This window comes from Apus apus, chromosome 1, assembly GCF_020740795.1.
Source record: "Apus apus isolate bApuApu2 chromosome 1, bApuApu2.pri.cur, whole genome shotgun sequence".
Lineage (NCBI taxonomy): Eukaryota > Metazoa > Chordata > Aves > Apodiformes > Apodidae > Apus > Apus apus.
Window position 1 is genome coordinate 98,486,741 of NC_067282.1, and position 26,938 is coordinate 98,513,678.

The window sequence follows — 26,938 nt, forward strand, 5'->3', positions numbered from 1 at the left end:
GGAACAATTCTGTAGAATCATGCTACTTTTTAAAATGGCCAGAATTCTGCATTTATACTTCCATATTTTAAACTAAATCCTACTCGACAATTAATACAGAAAGAGAAAATTATATACCTACTAGTATTTTCAATAAATGTTTTTTTAAAGTTCTGCTTCCTTCAGAAACAAAATGAAAAAAAAAAAAAAAGAACTTCTAATACTTTGTAGGATATTTCTTCAAACAATTAGTAATTTTTCATGCCTATTAGATACCATTACAAAATGTAACAGCAAATAAAACAAAGTAATTCTTACTCAGTTGTTTTTTCAGTGCTAATTACTAGTTCCACTATACACCTCTAACTGAACTTCACTAACTTATTTTACTTAGACACAGAAGATCTTGTTAGAACAAAGAGCTATTTTATCTGTTGCTTAAAATATTTTTTCATCATTTTCTTACATTTCCTTTTAATTTGAAATTATAAGAAAGACTTTACAGTTCAGTGTAGAAACAAGTTAGATATCCATTTAATAAAACACAACTCATAAATACATACATCTGACATGAACCCAAACAGCAACTTTACTCTTGTAAATATGCTCAGGAATGTTCAACACAGATCATAGCAGCTAACATCATAATTCCCACATGCGCACACCACGTTTCTGTCAATGAAACTTTTGCAATCCAGAGTGGGGGGAAACAGTAAAAAAGGGAGAGCCACAATGCCAAACTGCCAAACCGAGCTTGGCTTTCAAGCCCAAACTGCTGAGATTCCTCTCAAACCCTGAGAAAAAGCAATTAAAAATATCAATAATTGTGTATCCTGCACAAATTCATCTACTCATTTTATTCAAAATCGAGGAACATCCACATTTTATAGATTGCCTAAAGTGGGTCAGGAACTCCAGGAAAAAGAGATAACTCCCAGGTTCTAAAATTTTTCTACATTTCAGTATAGATGCTAGTCACAGTGATTACTTCTATAAATTCTCATTTATTCAAGAGGAGATACTCTGGGGCTTCAGAAATCCCTAAAATTCAGATAAGCATTGGCTTATCATCAAAGACTGCAGAATAACACAGACTGTAAAACAGAAAACTGTCCAGGGGAAAAACGAACCTAAACATCTAAAGCCCCAAAACCTTCCATTCATTGAAGCACCTCAAAACAAATGATTTTATCACAATTTCCATTAGAAAAAAAAAAATAAATTCTAAGCCAACTGAAATATTTCGGCTTGTCAAAGCAAAGTAGTGAATGCTTTGTTCAGGAAGCATTTGAGCTGGAGTAAGAGAGTTCAGACGTTTTCATGCCTGTTATTTCCCTTCCAAGCCAGGACCTGCAGTAAGGATACATCTCACAGGATGACCCATGCTGGCTCATGGCAGCGTGTTTCCCTCCTGCCTTGTAAAAAGATGCTGCTCAGGGAGGAAAGCTGGTCCACAAAGACAGACATGACACTTCGAAAGGGTTAACCTGTTACCGTTAAATCTTATAATAAATAAGTATTGTAATAATCTCATAATCTTTATAATTACCAAGTATGCCAGTGGGATCCTGTTCTGTTTTCTGCTATACAAAGACACACAGATATTCAAGGTCATAAAATGACTGACCTTGTGGACCCAAGTAGATAAAAACACTATTTATGCATGGAAAGCTAACAGAACAGAAGTAGCAAAACCTTAGAAATCTGTGATTTGTGACCAATAGTGCAGTATTTGTTATGATGGTCAAAATATTACATAATACCAAAGGTTTTACAGACATTGCTTCAGAGGAATATAATAATGTGAACATTTATTTAATAATTAACTTGTTTATATTATATTCTTTCTAATCCCGTGCCTTAAGTTATGCAATGGAGCACCAAAATTTAAATTTTAGGTTGATCTTTATAAAAATTAAAAGCTGTGATGTCTTTGCCTGGCTAGAAATGATTATGAAATAATACCCCCCCCCAAAAAAAAACAACCACAAACCAAAAAGCATAAACTGAAAATCAACTATGATTAGCTCCTAATCTGAGTTTACAATCCCTAAATGCTAGCTGTGATATTTTCACGAGTCCTGACTCATTTCCTAAAATCACCATTGCCCTCACTGGAGAGAAAAAAAAAAAAAAAAAAAAAAAAAAAAGGGTTTCAGATTTATAAAAGTCATGATTATCTCCTGACTGGCTTAAAACAACACAATCAGCCTAGGAATAAAACTATCAGCCTGGAGGAAGCTAGGGCCTGTACATAACACACCTATACACACCTATCTTCTGCTCTCTAAATTGGATCCCTACTGGATATGATGTCAAGTAATAGAGTCCAGTCTCAACTTCAAGCTGTTTAATCATCAGCAACTGGAACACCTAAAAGACTTCCAGAAGTCTTCACCTACTCTAAGATCCTGGCACCAAGGAGAATCAGAGACATCCACCCTGGTAATCTTGTCAAGGGAAGTTTTACAGCATTTTGTCCAGAAACTAAAATTCTTCAGTGCAGACAATGTTAATACAGATTTCAAGTTATCGTAAAAAGTGTCATTAACTGCTACATCAAATTAGAAAGCCACCTTTTAATTTCATTTATTTTTCCTTTTGATTTAGTAGGTGTGTTTGTGAGCTTTCCTTCCTTTTTTAGGAGATACTTTACTCTTAGGATAGTTTGTCCTTAATTTAGGAACTGATATAATTATCCATCAAGTCTCCTTTCTCCCCATAGTGTTTCTCCTTCTTAAAATTGTTCCTTTCCTCAGCAGCCCATTTTGGTCTTACTTAAATCCAGTTTTGTTCTCTCACTTCTCTGTTTTTCCCACATCACCTTTTTCCATTCCTTTTCAACTCACCACCACCCTTTTCTCCCCTCTGCCATATTCCTGGATTTTCTTCCAAGGTATTGAACTGCCTCCCCCACATATACATATTCACTCTTTCTCTGTCTTTCCTTGACCCTGTCACACCTGTCAAACAAATTATATCTTATTTGCTAAATAGGATATAGATCTCTGAGCTGAGGACCCATGTAAACCCATTCTCCTCAAGAGTCACTTGGTAATAAGGCAGGAAAACAGCAGGATAAGTGTTTTTCCCCATTCCTTTCCATCCACTGGCTGAGGAAATCATGTAACCAAAGAGACTGTTAATTTTCTTTCCCAAAATGGAAGAACTCACAGCCTGAGTAACTGGCCTAAGCAATACTGAGGACTGCTAGGGCACAGACCACTGATGGGAACCTCTGTTTGCTTACTCTGACAGCAGACCAAGGGCAACAAAAAAAATTACTACAGGAGCTAGGCCAGCCAAGCATCCCAAGAAAGAGACCAGCCCAACTGGACAAGATTCCTGGAAAATGGTTGTCCCATCAGCACCAGTCTAGGACCACATGACAGATTTGGAAAACAATAGTAACGTGGTTCAGATCAAAGTCTCCCAAGTGCATACTTGTATGCAGTTGCATCAGAGAATCACATCAGGAACGTGCAAGTCTAAAATGAGATTCACCTTATCCAACTTTGGCTGAATGATTTGGACCTTCTCAAAAGGGGATGTGTGCTGTTCTAAGGAAGGTGCCTTAGATCAGGGAGGTGAAATTACCCACCTATTCCTATAGCACATGGGACAGAGGAGACCAAGATGGCTCTGTTTTGTTAGATCACTGGAGAAGATGGACCATTTCCATAGTAGACAACATGCCACTTCCTGCTTTGAAACAATATCCCAGTATAGCAAACTCTCTTACCTTCCAATGTCTTGAAGTGAAACAAAAAGTGGTTATCTAGGTGGACAAATATACTGCAGAAAGCGTAAGAATAACCTTATACGTTGTTTGGATGCAATAAAACTTGAGGCAATGGCAATAAGCTTGATTAAAAGCTTACTAAATCAAGCTTACTAAGCTTGATTTAAACTGTGGAGAATCCTCTAAAACAATAAAGTTCCAGGGAGAGTCAGCACTATCTGGCCACATTTTAACTGCATCCTTAAAAAACAGTGTTCTGAGTCAGACCAACATAGTTTTATCGAATCTGAATTGACACATTACTTAGAAAACTGATTTAGAGGTGGTCATAACTGCTCCAGGAAAGTAGTTTCTCTGCTGCAATAAACCCTGTTTATTGAGTAGTTGTCTAGTAATCAGTCTACAGGATGATTATTATTATTTACTATCACCTGACCTCACTCTTCATTTAGTAATGGTTGATAGAGTAACAAAATTACCAGAAGACTTTCTTCTGTCTTTCACAGTGAAAATATTTTCTAAAATATTTTGAGAAGCATTGCAGTTTTATGCACACACACATTTATTTACATACATATGCACACACACAATTTTATATTTTATTTTAGAAGTCATTACAGAAGAGTCTGCTAAGTCTGCTTTGGTTTAACTGTTCCAGTAAGCTCTTCTTCCTTAATTCTGATGCCTGCAGTTGTTTGTTTCATAATTCACCATGTGAGTGCCTGCTGGAAGTGATTTTAATACCTGATTGCTCTTGGCTTCAAGTAAAGGAATGTCCTTCATCAGGGACAACAAGATGGGGTTGGTGAGAATTTATGATCCAATGGCTAGATGTGACTACTGGATAGAAATCACTTTTACTGTGTGCATAAAATGGTGTTTGGATTAAAGGACAACTAAATTTCGCAAGATGACAACCAATCTAGCACCTTAGACAACAGAGTAATGCCTGCAGGTTGGTGCTTGATTTTAGTGACTTCTCTATAGGTTTTTTTTTTTAACTTACTTTGTCAGAAATAACTGATACACAGAGGATATTTTGGTTTTATATTTCATAAAAAGACAAATTTGACAAAAATATTTTCTGTAAAATAAACATTTAAACTTACTTAGATACTGAAGATAAGACTCTAAAATAATCTAAAGAGACATGAGTCACAGAAGTTTTCTGGATGACTTTCTTTCAATCACATTTTGGAGAGTGGTTTCAAAGGTGTTATTATTACAAGTTTTAATATAACTGGTATTTTCAACCAGAATGTATACTGCTTGTAGCGAACAATACATTTTGCCATTTCCTTGAGGGTAGGGTTTGAGACATCAGAACCTGATAGATCTATCATAGAATCATAGAATCCTAGGGGTTGGAAGGGACCTCGAAAGATCATCTAGTCCAACCCCCCTGCCAGAGCAGGGTCACCTAGAGCACATCACACAGGAACACGTCCAGGTGGGTTTTGAATGTCTCCAGTGAAGAAGACTCCACAACCTCTCTGGGCAGCCTGTTCCAGTGCTCTGTCAATCTCACAGTAAAAATTTTTTTCTGATGTTCACCTTAAACCTCCTATGCTCCAATTTGTATCCATTACTCCTTGTCCTATCACTGGTCATCACTGAAAAAAGCTTAACTCCATCTCCCTGACACTCACCCTTTACGTATTTGTAAACACTGATGAGGTCACCCCTCAGTCTCCTTTTCTCCAAACTAAAGAGACCCAGCTCCCTCAGCCTTTCCTCATAAGGGAGATGTTCCACTCCCTTAATCATCTTTGTGGCTCTGCGCTGGACTCTTTCCAGCAGTTGCCTGTCCTTCCTGAACTGAGGGGCCCAGAACTGGACACAATATTCTAGATGTAGTCTCACCAAGGCAGAATAGAGGGGAAGGAGAACCTCTCTTGACCGACTAACCACACCCTTTCTAATGCACCCCAGGATGCCACTGGCCTTCTTGGCACAAGGGCACACTGCTGGCTCATGGTCATCCTCCTGTTTATCCATCCTATCCTGAAATAATTATTATAAATAAATAAATAATTAAAAAAAATATCACAGAATCACCAAAGCTGGAAAAGACCTTTAAGATCGTCAAGTCCAGCCTATGAACTAACACCACCGCATCAGCTAGACCATGGCACTAAGTGCCACATCCAGTGTTTCCTTGACCACATTCAGGGATGGTGCCTCCACCACTTCTCTGGGAAGTCCATTCCAATGTCTAATCAACAATCAAACAACCAATCAAGTTTAAACTATTGTACTTCTTGTACTTGTTGCTATATGAACAAACTTAGTCCCAGAAGTTTTTTTGTAATTATTTTATAATGATATTGTGAAGAATAGAGAGGAGAAGTACAACAAAGACAAAGCACAAAATAAGGTTTACAAGGGAAGAAATTTGAGGAGATTTAAAGGAAAAACAAAAACTCACTCAGCAATAAGAAAGAAACAAGAGATGACCTGGAAGCTTAAAATGTTGCTACCACCTCCCTCCCACATGTAAGAAATGCCATTTTTACATTAAAGCTCCTCTGTTGGTAGATCCAGTTTAGAAGATCCTCCCTAACAGATGTTTTTATGCTCTCTCCCTGCCATGTCCATGATGGGTTCTACCGACTATCACCTCATAAAGCAAACTAATACCAAAAAAAAGTCTCCTCTATTGTTGCTAAAAAGGGAACATTTCACATTCTGAGTCTCATCATGCAAAGCTTATAATACAACAGAGATGGCCATATCCTCCCAAAAAGTCAAAAGAGCGATCAGTTGAGAGAAGAAATCTAACCTTAGCAATCACTCAAGAGAAACAGCTAAAGTGGTGAATAATCTCCTGTGGAGGAGACAAGGAGCAAGTCATTTGAGGAGAACGGGAAGAAGGTTGAATGGCAAACTCCTGTGGCCAGATCTGCTGTTGGAGGATTAGTAACTATATGGAAAAAGAGAATAAAGGACTGTGATGAGCAGGGATGGCCAGTTCCTGCATCAGTGACCAACTCCTGGACAGTTAATGCCACTGCAGGGTGGTTTCACTGTAGCCTGCTACAATGCAGAGCCTCATGCACTGATCTAAAACAGCTGACAACCCTCCAGTAGCTTAGAAAACTCAAAGAGACCCAAGTAGACACCCAGAGCCAGAATTTCCTTGCTAAGTCAAATAGAACCCTCAACTGCACTGACCTGAGTGAGTGCAGGTGCACTGCAAAATGACACTCCGGTAATGAGCAGTGATTTGTTTAGTGGGCATGACGGCAAGATTAGTATTTGATGAGCTATGGTCATCTGGAGCTTCTCTGTTCTTGCTTTCTCACCAGCTTTTGTTGAGCTGCCTTTCATCACGTAGCAAGTAGCCTCCTTTTCCTAAAGTACCAGGCTATGAGAAAGAAATTATTTGTGTCAAGTGAAATCTGACTCATGAAGAATTTGAAGTATAGCTCGAACCTAAATATTTATCAAGGACAAAAACAATAAAGAGGTGCATTCTGAGAAGATAAGATTTGCTGCAATTGTTTTATAGTCCTATCAGTGAGTGCTTCTCTTTCCCATATAGCTCTGGTTTTCACCCTTCTCTGAAAAGTTTGTTGAAGGACCATACAAAATGAAAATTTTTTCAGAAGAAAAATCACTACTTTTTGTTCAAAGTATCCACCTAAAAACTAACCATCTCTGCTTAGGAAACAACTGGGAAAAGACGGAAGCAGAACCAAGTGTCATATTTGTGGAGGCATTGAGATATCAAAGATAAAGTGAAGTAAGAGTTAAGTATTTCTGAAAATACCACTATGTTCAAGGCATCTACACACCCACACAAATCTCTTCTGCAGTATCAGTGGTGCTAAGATTAGTGGAGTTAGTTCCCAACTAACTGTAGGTAATCTGAGCACTTTAAACTCTATTTTAATTTAATTTAAAATCTGTAGAAGTACTAAGTCTTTCCACATTTTAACTTATACCTGTTTCCACTTTTTTTTTTTTTTCTTCTATCACTAATTAGGCTCAAGGTATTTTCAAAAGGTATTTAAAAGAGGAAGATAACAGGAGCACAGGATACTTCAGGTAGGGAGGGACCTCAGGAAGTCCAGTTCAATCTCATGCTCAAAGCAACATCAGCTCTGAGACAGGCTGCTTGGCTTTTGAAAACCTCCAAGATAGCTCAACCACTCTGAGCCACCTGCTCCAGTGTCCTGCTCTTCTCATGGAGAAAATGCTTTTCCTCACACCCAGGCTGAAGCTCTCATTTCTTGTTTTCCCTCATCCTCCTGCCTTGCACCTAAGAGTGGCCTGATACAGGTTCCCCCTGCTGCCAGGACATGCTGTGGCCTCAAGTCCAGCTCGCTGCCCCAGCCCCCAGGGCCCTTCCCACAGAGCTCCTCCCCAGACAGGCAGTCCCCAGCCTGTGCCCTGCCAGGAGCTTGCTTGGTCAACCCTAGGGGCAGGAAAACGAAGGTGGGTTCATGAGGATGGAAATCAGGAAGCACAGCTCCTAATTGTCAGTGATAGCAGAATTATACAGATGCTATGCATACAGATGAGGCAACAAATCAGAAGTTTGCCCACTTCACACACCCACTCTCTTATTTATTATAGGTGTCAAGAAAAATAATTTAAAAATATATTAAAAAGAAGAAACAGTGTTTTGATTTCTGAGTTTGCAGCTTCCATTCTTATGAAAAAGATACGGACAGAAGAGATCTCTGAATGTGGCGTCTTTAGCATTTGCCATTGAGCTCCAGTCCCATGCTGCGCAGGCAGAAGCTCACTAATCATGATGTTTTCTAGCCAAGAACAGCACTGTTATCAGCCACATGCAGGCTTTGACCCCCAAAGGCTGCCTATTGTATGGCAGGCCAGCAGCATCTTGGGCCGCCAGCAAGGACAAGAAATTGACCTGCTCAGCCTCTGAAAATTAAAACTGCTCGGAAAAAAACAAAACAAAACAAAACCATGTTTAACACCACTAGCTAGCTGAGAGGAAAAGAAAAAAAAAAAACAAAACAAACACAAAACCATAAAGAATCTTCAACTGTCACTGGCAGAAGCGGATACCTGCAATGAATCTGATCTAGACAGCAAAGAACAGTGTTTCAGCACAGAGCGATTGAATGCATTTTGCCAATTAAGAATGCTGCAGGTTTAGATCACATATTTTATTTCCAAGAAAAATAGAAAGATGAGACAATAAACCACAGAAATACTGGCAGGAAACAGAGGTAGTGTAATGAATATGCAGCAAAATGCAAAACAACTGAACAGCTAAACAGATATTAAAAAAAATAATAAATTAAAAAGTAATTATATTTTTTTAAGGCTACAAATTAAAAAAAATAATAAAAAGCTAAAACCCAAAAGAGCTAAAAAACATTGATCACAAATAAATTCACTTTATACAAGGACATTCTCATTGCAGAGATAGTATGGCTTTCTGGAATGACCTAGCTGCTAAATAGGTTAAAAGATTAGTGACACTAAGACAACAAATTTTCAACAACAGTGAAGCTGAATGTTTTCTGCTGGGCTATGAAATCCATCCAGGTTTGTAATGAGGAGTTTGTATATACTTTTTTAACACTAAAAAAGCCAATGGCAATTACACACATATAGAGAGCAGACAATACAAAATGCACAAGGTAAGAGCACTAATTTAATTTCTATTAAGCCAGAGTTTCAAAGGCACATATCCCTCCCATTTTTCATATCTAATGATATTTTGCATTTTGCTGACAAACTCAAATTTGAGCCTTATTAAATTAATTATTAAATTAATAATTAAATCCTACTAAAAACCCCACAGCTCTTCCTGCATAGAGATAATTTCATCCCCGCACAAGGAAAACTACAGCCAACTTCCGTTGCTCACTTGTCCAGTGCCTCCCAAATGCCAATTTCTGCACTTTCTAGGTTTTTAGGACTGGAGAACTCAAATGAAAGGACTTTGCAGAAAAATACATATTTACTATTTTTTCTTACACTAACCACAGGAAAATATCTTGCCTAATTAGAACAAGATTCTCAAAACAACGTAAATATTTCTTCTGAAATTAAAACAGTGCATCCCATAGACTTCAAGGTAATAGAAATATGCCCAATACCACATTTTTGGTTTTTTTTTAAGAAAAAAATGAGTCAAAATTCACAATCCTTTCCAGATTCTTTTGTATAACAGAGTTATTGACTTTGGAAAAATGGTGAGTCATGTCACGCCTAAAATGCAGCCAGTCCATGGCTTTGCATTCAAATCATCCTTTCTAAACGTCATGTGAAGTATTTGCAGTTAATAGGAAAAAATCCCAGTGTAGTGACTATGTTCGTGGTATTGCAAAAACAACTTTCCAAAGGCCTAAAAAAGCCTAATAATTTAATGTAAGCAATGTTACACACTGCAGATTTAAAAGTTACAGAGTGTGTTATTGCTCATTCAAACAGAAAGATCTTTGCTGTAGAACTTTAAATCCACTTTGCTATTCTATCGTAAGCATATGTAAAAAAGAAAAAAAAAGAAAAACAAAGGAAAAAACCTCACAGTTCAGGTTATTACATGATTCTGGTAATTACATGATTCTATATGCTAGAATTTATTATCATGCCTTTATCTTCCTTTTTGGGACCCACCTGAATAATTACATTAGAAAGTAGTCACTGTGGTTTCAGAATGAGGATCAATTTTTGACAGGTCACCATTGGAGACAATTAAAAGCAGCTGCTTCTAGCACCTGGGGTCATGCTGGTATGCTAGTTTAATGCAAACTATACAATCAATCCATAATGTAAATATCTTTTGAGTACTGAATTAATGTTTGATAAAATTAACTCAGACATTTTACAAGTCAGAGCAAGCAAAATACTTAAGAGTTTTCAGGCAAATTGTAATTTAAATAACGGCAAGGATGTGAGTACAAAAGCTGAAACAAGGTGAGTAGTTTGAAGGAAAGGGTGGCATGATTATATTCTGCTCACCTCTCATTTCCCTTTTTAAATGAAAAGCCACAAGCAGTATATGGAAGCAGAGAGAAGAGACAGCAGCACACGGCTGCCCAAAGACGGGTGCACAGTGTCCCCAGGGCCCTAGTCAAACAGGGAGGTAGAGGCCAGGCAGTGCTCATGCCAGGTTGCCACAGGCCTCTGCTCCTGAGGACTCTCCACTCCAGCTGCCAGACCTGGCATAGGCTGAAAGGCTACAGCAAAGCTGGGTTCACAGATCTACCTACCTGGCTGTAGGGAAAGGGAGCTCTTTCCCATCTCCCAGTACAGTGACCCGACCTCCCTGTGGGAGGCAGCAGGGAGTGAGAGGGAACAAACAGTGTGGCACACTGGTGGCACCACCTTGAGTGGGGGCCAGGGGATGGCCCACCTCCCCATACACATCTGGGGCTGCCTCCTCCCCTTCAGATGTGAAATCCAGTAAAAGGAAAAAAGTAAAATTGCATTTCCCAACTTGATCTGTCACCCTACCAAACTCTTAGTGCCACTAATTAGCAAGATGTGTAGATTATTACTTAGCACCAAATCTGAAGCTTTAAGTGGTGTTTAGCACAATGTGAGAGATTGGTATATAAGATTCTGGCTTATATTTCACAAATATGATGCCTTCAGTGTAAAATCTGACAGGCTGACTACAGTTTTGAAAAGGGACCTTGATACCAGTATTTGAATCATAGCACTTATGTATGACCTTTGAGAATTGAAATATTTTACTTAAAACATTGAAAAGGAGATGTTAAATGATGACATTTTAAAATAAGAACTCAGTTTCCTGACTGAGTCATAATAAGCATCTGCTCCATAAACAGAAGCTTGCAGAGGTAATTTTTGAACACAGACTAATCTGCAAGAGTTAAACATCACAAAAAGAAATCTGTAGTTCTGATGGCAGATGCCTGATTTTGTACCAATCCACCTCAAGAAGAAAAAAATATTTTCCATAGAGCTTTTTTAGGGAGTTAGTTAAAACAGAAAAAAGAACTCTTTTGCTGGCTGGATCTGCATGTCTTTGGTAGGAAGTATGTGATGGAGTTGCTAGATCCACAAAAAGAATTTACCTGGACCCTGAAGGTCCATTGATTCAAACCACAAATAAAGACAAATATGTCCTTACTTGGCAGATGTGGTGAAAAGGGCTTGTTGGGAAAGCCCACGAGCCTAATGCTTCATTGTGGTGAGAGTAAGAAGTTGGACCATGTGCTCTGTGTGCTGAGCTTCCCCCACTGCAGCCACTTCTCTAGGAGACTTGCAGTGAGCATCACTGGGCACCTGCAGACCTTGCACTTGCTCAGAGCAAGAAAGTCTACCTAAAGACCCCGTGAGTCAGAAAACTCCTTAGATAAAGGCAAGCCTTTACTCTACTTTCTCAGTCTCAAGCACTTGGGCTAGTAACACTGGCTGATCTTTCAGAGAACGGATGGAGTAGGGGCACAACTGAAAAACAATACACACTGACCTTCACTAATGTTTCACCACTTTCTAAGGCAGCTGAACTTTAGTAAGTAATCAGATTTTGTCTCATCTCTCAAATTTGTAATGTTGGAATGCATTTGATTTCATGAGATGTACAGAAGATTTAAGTCCACTGATTCATGCATCATCCTTGGCCTAACACTAACAGCAAGTGTTTGCAGCCAGTGCTCCAGCAACTCAGCAAGAAGGGAATGTAATCAGAAAGGGAGGAGAGAAATAAAAAAAATCCAGCATTAGTAATGTGAAAAGCATGTAATGTACAGACGTACAAAGAACATTATTCACTTGTTACCAACTGGTAAAATTTAAGCAAGGTGTTGATGAGCACAGTTTGAATGGAAAAATGAAATAATATTTGCTCCTACTATGGCTCCAAAGGATTTGTCAACACAAAAGGTGTTAAATGTTCGGCACCATTAAAATGAAAAAATCCTTCCAAATTTCAAGTATTCATGCTTATATATCTATTTTGCAAAGAAACAGCAGGGGAAAAAAAATACTATTTAGTGGTCTGTACAGCAGAGGAAAACAATAAAAATTGTGTATGTTTTGCTATGTTAAAATGTTCCTGTGTCATACAGGATTGATGGCAACAGCCCTCATAAAGCAAATCTTTCATCCAGAAAAGCCTTTTTGTGCAATTTTTGTGAGGGTTTCATTGTCTTTTATATGCAGTATATGACCCGCTGAACTGAACACTAGCAGTTTTTCTGAGCTCTATTTAATTTTAGGCTGTTTGCAAAAGGTGGCTGTCCAAACCCAAAAGCAAAAGCATCACTTTAGTCAGATTCCTTTCGAAGGATACATTCTAGAAGTCTTAAAGTCACAGAATATTGCAAAATTCTCTATTCATCCCCCTGATTCAGTGCTCAAGGGGTCTCTCATACAGAGTCTACTGTATGTTTTGTTTAAATTCTAGTGCTGTCATCTAGGCCAAGAATCTCAGCTTGGGGATTCTTTGCCCGTCACCTTCAATATGCGTTACTATGGGTACCAGAAAGCTTATTACTGTACACAGAGAAGAGCCACAAGAAAGAAAAGGCACATAGATTTGTAACACTACCAGGGGAAAAAAAAAAAAAAAAAAAAAGGGGGAAGAGAATTCACAGCCACTATTAGGGTATAATTTTGCACAATATCATTCTCTTTAAAAAGCTGAAAATCTTGATGTTGTTAGTACCAACAAAAAACTGAAGGAGAGATCAGCATTTCCTACCCTGCAGTGCCACACAGAACATATACTGCATACTGTGCCTTTCCTATAACATACATTGCACACTGTGTCTTTTCTGTACTTCCTTCTGTCAGAATACTGTGGGAAGTAATTATCATTCACGTAAGAACAGCACTCAGCTTACAAGTCCTTTTTACCACTGAAATAATCAAGGAAGAAACAGCAGTCTGCCCTGCAATCTTCTGCACTCTCCAAGGTCTACAATAAGATTTCTACATGTTGGCAGTCAATGCAGTTCAATTAATGTTTAGTTCACGTTTTCTTCCTGAAGCCAGATGAAAAGACAGAACATTTATCAATAGCAGGGCAACAGTGAAAACAAACACTTTTTTCCCAATATTTTAATCTTTTTGAGATGCAAGGCAACATATACAAGAAAAGCCAAAATGTCACCTGCCATTTATTTTACAGAACTGGATTAAGTTCTGCAGATGATTAAATAATATATTAGGATTCAAATGTATGGTGAGGGGAATTCTTCAGCAAATGCAGCAGCCAAACTGAAGCAGAACATAGCCATTTTTGGTATTTTCAGTGAAGATATTCCGGAAACTACACACAATCCCATAATATTTAAGTGCACATCAGCTAAAAACTCAGTCTCACTAAAAATCTTTTCTGTCCTGCTGGTTTCTGCTTATCAGCAAGATTGCTGGTCATCGAATTGAATGCTGACTGTTCCTAAGAGGCTGGCAAAGAACTCCCCACTGTACTGCCATGATCCCTCTCTCAACAGCAAGCATCTGTCTTGCTGAAGATAGAGTATTTTATCTCCATGGCAGGCTTGACTCAAACATCCAAAGCTCTAAAAATAAGAGTTTAAAATCTAATTCATGTCTATGGCCCACCTAATCACCCAGCAGACTTCAGTAAATGCATTTTCATTGTTTCCTTTTTAGCTGTTTCTGCTTAACTGACAGCACAGTTATTCACAGTTCAGTTACACATTAACCTCTTAGACTCCAACATGAATCCAAGTCATTCACCAGTAAAGACTGGCGAATAGAGAGTGCAATCCAACCAGGGCTATCTTTTATAATTAATATCTCAAATATTTTTATTAGCTGTGATAATTTAGAAAAAAATATACTCTACCCATGATCTTGAAACTTCTTTCAAAAAGTTGGAGATTGCAAAGAAGCAGAATGAAAAATGCTCTGTATTAGGCATTGGACCAGTGGGAATGACAAAAGAAAGGCAGGTGACATTTTTCATACTTCTCAGAGTACCAGACAACGTCTTTTACACTAAGGTCATCATTCTGTCCTGAAGACAGTCTACAAGTCTACACATGCCGAGAGACCAAACTACCAGTGACCAAAGTATGATTGGAGCAGGAGGTACCACATGAAGTTTTGCCTGGTTACCACCACCCTGGAAAGAAAATGGTCTTATAGTAGCATAGCAGCTGTTCTGTGCTGAGATACACAACAAGCACAAGCACCAGCATTCAGAAACCTTTCTGCCAGGGTTTGGAAACACCACCAGAGGCAACTGTAGACATCAATAACCATAGTGGTCTTTTTTCACCTCTTCCTGAAGACTTATCTAAATTTGGTCATATATTGTGACAATTTAGTAACAAAATGCTGACTGTACTGACCTGGATCAACAAATAACTAATATATCAAGCAGGACATGATATTCTGGATGACACTAACTAAAATCAGAAGGTCTAGAAAACAGGACACAGGAAGAAGAGCTGAAGGAGTGGATATTGCTTAGTCTAAATAAGAAAATACTTTCAAAGAGAAAATAGCAGTCTTCAAAAAAACACTACATGGCAGGTAGAAAATGGAAGAGAGAAAAGTTTTTCTTCATCCGCCATTGTCTTGGCAAGGTAGATTTAGGTTCAATTCAGAACTGTTCAATTGGGAGTAAAATGCAAGGGGACGGAACAGGTGACCTGAAATTTTTGCTTTCATTTTAAGAAGTGTGCCCAGCATCTCTCAGAAATGGCAAAAGACATTGGGTGATCCTACCCTCAGGCAGGGGCATGGACCAAGTGATTGTAAAGATCCCTTCCTGACTACTTCAACTGAAGCACTGCACAGATCATTTGTAAGAATGGATGACACTGAGTATAGACATCAAACTGTAGATGACATTCATAGTGTACATCCTAACCAGTGGAGGCCACTGGATAGTGAAGCACTTGGTGTAGACTGAAGAGCACAGGGTTCAGTATGTTGTCTGGATGATTAGAACAAACTTACCAATAGAAACGAAAACATTGAGGGAAATAGCTGTAGGTGTAAAGAGCATGACTGTGTATGACTGATTTACCAGGGGCCAGTCACACAATGGGGTGGACGACCATGCATCAAATTTTCCCATGCAAAATTATGAATCTGGCATGTCAGGCCAAATGTTAAGGGACCCAGCCATAATAGTTGCCTGGTCCTCATGGTCCTTAGTCAACCAGATCAATGCTTGAAAGGAAGAATACTTTTTTTTTTTTTTTTTAATAGCCCATATGTGTAAAGGTAGCAATGCCTACAAGACCACTGTCTCCACTCCAAATAGTGTGGGGCATTTCTCATCTGGAGGTAAAAGACCAGCTGGATTCAAGTAAAAAACTCGCAAGGAAAAGGCTGTCTAGGCAGCGGCAAAACTGAGAGCTCAATAAAGCAATAAAGGATACTTCTCCACATCAGGTGATGGATTTTGATTTTTTCACTTTTATCAGATTATGCTGAGTACACGAGAAAATAAAAGCAGAAAGGATGTTTCTTGTCTCATAAGTGCAGTTCAGATAAGGATAAGAAGGAGAGTTGTGCTTCCCTTTCAGAAGGCAATGGACTGAAGATGTATTGTTATTCAGCTGCCAAGAGATCTCTCCCTTATGTATAGACATCAGTGTTTTCTCTGAGATATTGTCTGATATCTTAATTGCAGGCTACCTTTCACATATGCCCATAGAGAAGCAAGGTGTTGATTCACTTTCTTGCAGGGAGAAAGACTGCCACAAGCCCTAAGCGAGCTGATGGTGGCTGTAAAGAGGTGTCACACTGCTAGTACACACAGCCTCACGCACAGATGGGTTGTACTTCAGAGTTTCCTTGACACTGTCCTGGTTTGTTACGGTGTGAAAATTAGCCTCTGTTCCAGGGAAGCCCAGTGCAACTTCTATCTCTTGGGATTTCCTAGATAAGAAGGGCTTGCACAAACTGAAGAAGTCACTGCTGAAGTGATGAGAGAATAAAACAAATCAAAAAAGAAGCCCACTGAATTGTGAGGAAGCAAGTATATCTAGTAACTCCACAGTAAAGCATCAGATGGAAGATCAGGAAGAAATTCTTCACCATGAGGGTAGCAAGGCACTGGAATATGTTGCCCAGGGAGGTTGTGGTGCCTCCCTCTCCTGCCTCTGGAGTTGTTCAAAGCCAGGCTGAATGAGGCTTTGTGCAGCCTGGTCTAGTGTGAGGTGTCCCTGCTCATAGCAGGGGGCTGGAACCTGATGATCTTCAAGGTCCTTTCCAGCCTTAACCATTCTGTGATTCTATGATTCTATGAAAAAGAATCCTGTACTCATCCACCATGAAAGTGGTTACTGCACTTCTATTTTTTTATATTATATCTATGGGCTTAAAATGACCCAGCTCTACTTTAGACAAAATTAAATAACTTTGTATTAACTCTGAACTTCGCATCTTCCACTTACGCTCTACCCCATAATTTCAATTTTGCCTTTCTGCACACTTTTCTGTAAAGATATATATATAAAATAATTTAGTCACAGAATTTTTACAGCACTAACAGCTCATCTGCACAGGAAACCTTCAATGAAAATCAGTGGGGTTTCAGAGCCCACATATTATTTAGAAGAATTAATCTACCTCTCTCCATGTCTATATTTATCTAACTTGGGAAGTGGGCAACTTACAACATCAGTCAGCTGAAACCACTCAGACATTTGGCTTATAGAAGCTCTGTGAGATCCTACTCCAGAGAAAAGCCACTGTCATAAACCTTACTTCCACCTTGGTAGGCAGATAGACAAGCAAGTGTGCAGTTAAACCAATTGTGTAAGCATGGGATTCACCTGATAAATTAAACTTCCAATAAATACAAATGAGTTTTATCAACAGTTCTGTGGTAGTAGTTTGGTAAACCTACCAATTCTTGCCATATCACTGATATTTAAATTGATTAATTACTAAATTTAGAGCATCTGCCTGCTTTTTCACCTGAAGAATGTAAAACAACATTTGTAATTGCTACAGAACGCAAATGAGATTTTGAGGGGAAAAAAAACCTATAGAAAAGATGATAATGAAAAAACATTTCTGGTTTCTTTCATTTTAATAAAACAAAATAATCCTATTTGCCTTCAATCTTGACCAACCTGGCTGTTAAATACCTGTAAGGTGAAATGCTTTTTCCCTTCATAAGGAAAGGTTCTCAACACTTAGCTCACCAGTTCAGCTAATGTTTAATTCATTTTCTTGTCTGCTAGCTAGATTAAAAGAAAGAACATTTGCCAACAGGAGGGAGGCAGCCAAAATCTAGCATTGCACTCCAATCCTAATTTACAAGAGTACCAAGTTCCAATTTCTAGATAAAAGATGTCTCAGGAGGGAGGCTGAAGTTGAGACTGCAAAATATAAAGTTATTGGGACAAAGACAAATCCTCTAGGCAAAGTCAAATTTATGATCTAGTTAAAATGGAATATCCTGACATCTAATGTCATCACAGCACTAACAGGATATATCTGTTGCAACAAACTGCCTTCTCCTATGAAAACACATTATTTTCTTTATTTCTTGCTTCTTGGCTTGCCTCTAATTTTATTCTAGGCAGGGAGCACTAACTGAGCGTACTGCAGGTGAGGTTTTTTTCTTCAGGTGCTTTGCAGCATTTGTGCATTCACTACGACTGCAAAGTGACACTGATATTAGGTAACAGAAAACAAAGTACTGACAAAAAATGCAGATTTACGTGTTCTGTAAAGACCTAAAGAGAAGTGAAATGCCGTGGAAAACAGCTTTCAGTTTTCAGATATTTGTATTTCCTTTTGAGCCATGAGAAAAGCAGTGATTAATCATAGCCAGGTATATGATGGAACAAGACACGTAGTGCAACGTGTATGCGAAAGGTAGACATTATCAGCAGAATCACAAATCCCACCTTTCCTAATTGGACATCTCCTTGGACTAAAATGGAGAGTATACTGAATAAGCTCATTTTAAGACCCATGACTTCTGTCATAGTAATTCAGAGTTTTGGCAGTAATATAAGCAGCTGAAAATCCCTAGATTCTGGTTTGTTCCTTATATGTCTACCCTTTCCAAAAATACATTGATTTTTATAGGTATGACAAGCTTGTTCAATTTATGTCTATGTGAAGCAATCTTTCATATCTGGATATGAATACTAGAAGATATTTTGAGCACACCAGAAAGGGTAACAAATGCAAACTGCTGTAGGCTCACATATCTGGCAGGATGACATCTAGAAGACTGTAGAACTGCTGCAATTTCTACAATATAATGACACTGCATCAGATAATATACTACCTGATGGAAACTGCTAAAAAACATAAAGGTAGCGTAAGGAGAGGGAGGGAGGGAGAGGGAGGGAGAGAAAACCCAAATGTGTGCAGGAATAAATACAGCTACTAACCTTCTGTTTGTTTTCCTCTATTTCCCCCACCCCAGCTGGTTTGATTTTAGTGTAGTGGAGTCTTTGTTTCTCTTGCAGCATGAAAATGAAAGTGTGGGTGGGGGGGAATTAACCCTAAGAGGAAAGAGAAACATTTGCAGATTTCATTTAGCCCCAGTTCTTCAAACTAATCTATTTGCAAGTCAATCTTATCAAACGGGAGATAGGCTTCTTATTGCAATGTTCCAGAGGAAAGAAAAAAACCTAAACCAGCTCACATTGAGCAGTCATTAGTACCAGAGGAATTGAAATTTAGAGGGTTTTTTCTCTCTGCATCCCCCACAGCAGCATTACTGGTTGCAGCACACACTGAATGCACACCATTCATTTTCAAAATAAGTTTTTTATTCAACTAAACACTAAACATTTGAGCATTAATAAAATGAAATTAAAAAAAGGAGCCTGTGCATCCACCTAGGTTCAACCTCTAACAGAAGTATGGAAGACAAATAAAGCATTCCTTTTTAGTCTCTGGACCATGCATCTTTCTACACCTCTACACTTCCCCAGATTAAATTATAAACTCAAAAATATTTTGTCCTGACCCTATGCTTGCAGGATTTGCTGTTGAATCTTTCCCTGACAGCAGTACTGCCTCTAAAGCTAAAGCTTCATTATTTAATTACTTTCTGGCCTGTGAATGCAGCCTTAAAAATGAAACATAAAAATAACTGCACACAGTGTCATTTCTGAGCCTATAGCAAAATTTAGAAATAAGGCTGCAATATTATAGATAATACAAAAATAATAACGAAATTGTAAAGTCCATATGCTAACATGAATCTTGGTCTTTCCAGCTTTGTACTACTGTAATATTAATAGCCACATGACTATTTATTCTCTTAATTGAGATACTAAATCTAAACAAGAAAGATGACAGTGAAATGTGAGTATTGCTAGAGCATCACTGATAACCCATTTTCACAAAAGCTCAGGTAACGTACTTATTCAGGTCTTCTCCATTATTGAAAGCCCTAACTTTCCTATCTCCAGGTTTCTCTTATGGTTTTATAGGAACCAGCTATGCATTCTTAAAAGACAAAAATCGTTAGAGTGTTGAGACTTGAAATTATGAAATCATAACACCAAGACTGGAACTGAATACATAAGGGTACCTCATCGGACTGTGGGCAAGACATTGCTGCTCACTTTCCTATAGAATTCCTTTTCACCCTCCACTTGATTTAGGGTAAAATAAACTGCTGGCAAAATTCCACAGCTGAAAAACCACACTATACAGACATTTTTATGCAGGTCTTAGGTCCAGCTCACTGTGTGTCAGAGAAACTATTTTCTTTCCTTTCCTATCAGAATGCAACAGCACTAAAAACAATGGGTAACAGGGCTCATCTGCCATCTAAGCAGGTCTTAATTGCAGCAAGGGTGGTTTCTGCCAGCTTTTCAAAACGAAGACATCTTCTATCAACTTCTTTAAGCTTATTTTTACTGCACATCATTCCCATCTTTACCAATAGCTCTTCCTGTAATTAAATGCCCACCTGGCAATATTGGCTTATGAAAGAACATTAAGTGTAGCCAAAACTGTGTGGCCTCACAATATGGCCAATTGTTCTGAAAAGTTATAAACATCAAAAGGCATTCATGATCCCTCAAATATGGGTTTTTTTGTTGTTGTGTTTAATCTTAGCTCACTCTTCTTATTTGGGAGGAGACCATGAAGATTTTTTTTTTTAAATGAGCTAATAAATAAGCTTGAAGAGGAAAGGCAGATTTATTGGTGCCTACCCATGCTGTAAAATTACAGTAAACAGTGGGTAACTTTTTCTGTCTAAGCACAGTTTTTTTCCCGGTATTTTGTGAGCGTCGACCTTGTGCCATTTTGAATGATGGTTCTTTCTGTCTCTTTTTGCCTCCAATTCAATACCTGTCACAACCACCACACAACTGAGAGCCTTCTCATAGGCTTTATTTAATCCACTGATTCATGGAAAAGCAGAATCTGGAGCCCGCAGAAGCATTTGCTTACTGAAACCTGTATTTCCTTATAGCTTGCCTATAAAAACCGATGTTTGTGTATATTCTGAATCTTTTACTTGCGTTAACTTTTGATGAAGAAAGCAGTGAGGTATAAGCTCAGCTGAGGTAGTGGGTTAACAACATCTAAATTTTAACAGTGTTGCGTGATAAAATAACCCTGGAGATTTCAAAGGGTGGGAGGGAGGATTCAAAGGCATATCAAATTAAACATCTCTGAGTCCTCAGGGGCAGAGTCAGAGGGGGAAGGGAAAAACTGTCATCTCATTTCTCCAGTCAGTACAGATACAAGCTGGCCTTCTGAGGAAAACAGGGATACAGGGATCCAGTTGTTAAAACACTCTTCCCTCCATATTAAATTCTCCTCTCTTTCTTAGTGCTATTTATCAGCATTTCTTCCATTTTTATAATAAGACTAATATTTTGTGGGGGTTTTGTTTGTTTGTTTGTTTTAATGAATTCCTCTGAAACATTCATTCAAATGCTTCACAAAAAAACCAAACCAAACAAAAAAAAATCACAAAAAACTCCTACCCCCAAAACCCCATAAAAAACCCCCCCAAAAACCCCACAACAATAACAAAAACCCACAAAACACAACTGTTAACAGTGAGTTTAATTAATGAAAGCTCTTTTTACCCCTCCTTTTTTTTTTTTTTCAAATAAACTACTGCATTTCACCAGTAATTAACTAGAATTGCATTTTAAAAATAAAAGCAATAGAGGCATCAGAATCTATCAATAATTAATTAAGGAATTAAATTGATCAGCTGGAGGTAGCACATGTGACAGCACAGGTGTCCTATGTGGTGATTTGTCACACACTGATATCTTGCATCATGTGTTGGAAAGTCTGAAGGTTGAAATGCATAGGTTCTGCTCCCAATTATGGGTCTGCAGGAAAGCTACAGGCTATAGATTGGCTAGTTGTTAATTAAGTGGTAAAACGCAATTTCTGCCTCTTCCCACCTTTGTACTGGATGACCTTCTTTTTCCTTTCTCTCACTCTTTGGAAAATAAAACTAGGTCCCCTGGCACGTGACATTGTTCACCTTCTCTAGGTTCTTCCCTATAGTGTTTTCTGCTACAGTATGAAAATCATCCAGAAGTTTCAGTAGAAAAATAAGGACACAACTGATTTTTAGTCTTTTTAAGGCACAAATTATGATAAAATTCTCAGATTTTTTTCCATTGCTATAAATTGAACTACTATCTGCATCAACACCAGTAAGTCACCCTACCAAGACATGATGTCCCTGAATGTAACCCTTCAAAATGCCCCACTACAGTTCTCTTCTAGTCTTCTCCAACAACCTGACAAGCCTAGAGCTAATGTATTAGAAACTGTGGTGTTCCTAGAGAGCCCAGCCTTTGTTAAGACAAGTGGGAAAAAGAAAAAGGCAGATGAAATTAACATTTATTGATGGCTGCTCTGTTGCATGGTCTCTGATGAGCTCACAGCTACTTGCCATGTTGCTCAGGCTGAACAGTGTGGGAGTGAACACCCTCTGTGCTCACTGCAGCTGAGGGACTGTGATTCAGATATGTTGGCAGCTGTGGTCGTGGTAGTGGTGGTGAACAGAAAAGACAGATAGGGGGAAGGGTGAAGGAGGTTTGGGTAGTTCTCAGAGGGCAACTTCAGATGTTGGATATCTGATTTTTACAATCGTGATTTTGGACCACTGCTAGGTGATGAGTTAGTGTTTGTCACTAATGGGGTTCTGTAATGGGGAAATCTACAGTGCTGTGACAGCCTGTCAGCACCAGCAAAGTGAAATGCCACTGCAGAATTAATAAGCCTGGGAGACTGTAAACACAAAGAAACCAGAAATAAAGCGAGTAAGGAGGAACATGAAGTGATAAAGAGCCAAATATACAGGAGTCCACACACAAAAATAGCATTACTGCACATGGAACTTGATTTGTTTGCTTGTTTCCAAAGTTTACAACCCTATATTCTAGGAAAGTAGCTTTAAATTGCTCTCAGTCACTCAAAAACCTAAGTATAACCACAAACATAGCTTCACCTGAGCCAACATACAGATGTATGAAGTAGTTTATACAGCCTGCTAACACTGTAGGACATCCCATAAGCTGTCTTTTTCCTGCCCATGGGTGGAGGGTCTCCTCAGATAGTGGCACCCTTGCACAATGCCTGTAGCCCGTCCAGAAAAGGCACAGGCAGTACTTGGCTCCCAGCACAGGAGAGAAAGTCACACTTTTCTGGCTGCTAGGTGAGCTGGCCAAAGCAGGAACAGGCAAACAAAACCAGCTCTAAAGCAGAAATCCCCACCAGAATGCTGGCTCTCTCCTCTCGATATGTAAACTGGTACAGTTATGGAATAAGATGGGACAAGAGATGACACAAAGGTCCATAGGGATGTGATCTTGCCATAGGGCATCAATGTAGCAGGGAAATAAGGAAGCAAATTTGATGGGAGGTGGAAACTGAGACGTCTCCTGAAAACCTTGATTTTCCTTGGCAACCTACTCTCTTGAGCTTGGTATCCCTGATGTACATCACTGACAGAAAGTGACATTAACCACACCAATGCATCACCAATATCCAGTATTGATCCCAGCTCAGAGGCCAGGCAGCACTCGTGCATTGCTCCCTTAGGCAGTGTGGGCCTTCAGAACCTTTCTCAGATCTCCCAGAGAACAGTGAGTATCACAGATCATGCTCCTGTTAACTGCAATAGCAGAGCCCATCATGTCCTTGGCAGTGTACCACTATTTAATTATTGCACAGAACTAGAAAAAAAAACATAAAAAATGGTGGAACATGGCAAATACTGACAAGAGAACTAAGTGAAATTTCAAACACCTTTTTTCCAGCAGTATGTGTCTATTCAAGGGTTCAAAGACAAGTAAAAAGCCTCTATTTAATTAATAAACCAGAATGCATTATTTGGCCCTTAGCAAAAAAGAGACAATCTGAATGCTTAGTCTGTGTGCTCTCAGTTTCCTACTGATTCCTCTGCAACTAAATACACACAGATGCAGCATCTCTTCCCCCATTTCTTTCCCCTACTTGGCTTTTAACCAAGTAACCTCTTTTCTTCTTACTTTGACTGCCTCTATAGTTGGATCCTTTTTAAGTTTGGACACATCAAAGTTCTAGGATGTCCAGAAAAAAAACAGCCAGTTAACTCATCCAAAGCCCTGAGCATAGTTAACATTCATGTAGGGCATGAAAAGTGCAAAGCACCTTCCTCGTGCTTGCCAATTATGCAATATTTCAGCCAAATGTATTCAACCATGCCAGAACAAAAATTCCAAAGTGTGCATTATGTTCCTTTCTAAACCTTGTTAACTTAATTAACTCTCAGTTAAATGTACACTGATCTTAGACCTTAGGCATGTTTGATGAGGTATTTTTCATTAGGCAAAAGAAAGAATTTGAAATGTGCAAACAACAGAGAAGACTCCCTTCATAAAATGGTATACAACACACACCCAATTCATGCTCAGTGAAGGTTTATATTCTATTTGTACTTTGTTATGTTCTTGTCAGTTTTACTTGGATCATGGCACATCATTTGCACAATACTATCCACAAAACATGGAAGATAATATTCTATGCTGTCAGTACCATTTAAAATGCAAGACCAAGTAATATGAAAAATTATTAAACCACCCAATAGCAGCTGTATTTAATCTGTGTTACAGCTAAATTCACACCCAAAATGGTTGGTTGGTGAAATTATTAGAGGCACAAGTCTAGATATTCAGATCTCTGTAACCAGCAGGTATACAGCCATTTCTGAAAATAAATAAATAAAAGCAGGGAAGGGGCTTATCATTCTTAGCAGAGCTGTAGCATTTTTTAAATTAATCCAGATACACACCAGAAATAACTAGAAGATGGTGCATTTGACTAGCCTCTAATAGCTTTGTTGTTTGCACACTGATTGTTATCTCAGAATACTTTGCTTTTTTTCCAAAAGTAAAATCTCATACCCTGCACGTGACACACACTGAGGCACAAGTACAGTTGGCAAACAGAAAGTCATCTGGCTACCTCCCAAAGAAGGCGCCATAAAAATACATCAATATTCCAGAAAAGACAGGCATGCCTGGCTGTCAGAACAGGTAGTTAAATGGGATAATGACTCTCTGCTCTGTCCTACAGCTGAAGGTGCAGAAAGTTTGTTTCCTGCAGCACCCCATGCACTGTAAAAGGCAGTTTCTAAAAAATCACAGGTGGACAAGTCTGTTCTCCTTTCTTCACAGAGAATGAGTTCTGAAGTGAATTCTAGGCCAGCTGAAAAAGCAAGAATATATAAAACTGATGCCACCCTCATTATGCTGCTCCTTCACCTGCTGCTTCAAAATGAAACACAAGATAACAGCCCTCATATACAGGCTCAGCAACATTATGTGGACATCCTGAATCAAAGGCACACAGGGCACTCTGTAGCCATTCTTCTGTCATTAGGTATGTTAAAGGACAAGAAGAGACAAATACCAGATGACCAAAAATTAGTTCAGTGACTTAAACAGAGTTGTGGTCTGTGTCTGTGGCCCGTATTTCATGTGCCCAGTCAGTTGACAGCAGGGTTGACAGCTTTCCTGAATATTAAACACTTAAATGAGAGGAAATACTTCCCTGCCACTCTCAGAATATAAACACTCAGACTCCAGAAGGATATACCATCTCTGCCTTTTAGCATCAGCAAGTACAGAAAAGCTCCAAAGAGCATTTTTATTTCTGCTTCTTCTTTGTGTATGTAAGAGATGGCCAGAGTGGTGCATAAGCTCCTGCACTTATTTCTGCTGCAGCTTCCTTTGATGTACAATTTGCTTCATTCCATTCCTGACTTCATCTCCACGTTCCCCACTCATGAAGCCCTTACACACTTAGAATTTCCCATGTGCCTTAATGATCACAGCAGATTTATGAATACAGAGCTACTTTACTGCACAAGCTAAAGTTGTACCTCTGCTGCTCATCCTAATTCTGCTCCTTTTGCTAACTCTCTTCAGCTATTAGCATTCCTGGAGTAGTTACTGTGTAGGTATATTAGAATATTTTAAATCAGCATCTGGTAAACTCATCAAAAGTTACTCTTATTTGCTTCTTAATAAAATACACCAATATATTCTACCTTCCCTGCAACTGAATATTGGCAGATATTTGCTCTTTATTCACCCACTACAATTTCCATTCATATAGTACACAGTACTTCAAAGTAATCTTTTGAACCTGAATAGGACTACAACCCTGTTACATATGGCTTAATTTTGTCTACTAGCAGATGCTTGGTTTAGCATTAAGTCAATTTGCATACTGACAGATCTCTTCCCTTTCCAGTCACAATATAAAAAGTTAAGCATTGCTGTAATAATTCAGTGTACGTCAAATCTGATTTCTTTTTATGCATTCAGCAACCTACTGTCACTTTAAAGCATTTTACTGGTGCATACACACACACACTGTTTCATGTGAAAATATTTATGTTGGCACTCAATTCTTAATTAATTTTTTTCTACGAAGTTGAAAAATTCATACAGAGATGTATTCAGCTGTTCAAAAGAATCAACATTTTCAAGTTAGGGAAAGGAAGAAAGAGGAACTATTCCATTTCTCTGGGATTTGAGTCAGCAATAGTTTTACACTGAAACTGCAAAGTTAATCAGTCTTTTCTTTATTTAGGTTGTGTTAGCAACTACTCAACATAGGGGAAAGCACACAGCTCCTCAAAAATTTACCATAGAAATAATAAGACCAAGGGAAAGAAGTGAAAAGGTATGAGAAGTACATAGACCATCTGCCAGAGCAATGCAGCTCTTATCATTCGCTCCTAATAGGAAACAATGAAAGTACAGAGCCAGAATGGAAGTGTCACTGGTGGAAAAAAATTCATACATAAGT

At 38.6% G+C, this 26,938-nt stretch overlaps 1 protein-coding gene across 4 annotated transcripts in view; it reads right to left on the reverse strand.

The window, feature by feature from the left end:
- The window catches only part of DSCAM (DS cell adhesion molecule), a 495,043-nt gene that overhangs the window by 290,466 nt on the left and 177,639 nt on the right, over positions 1-26,938 (reverse strand). The gene's annotated exons all lie outside the window — the stretch shown is intronic.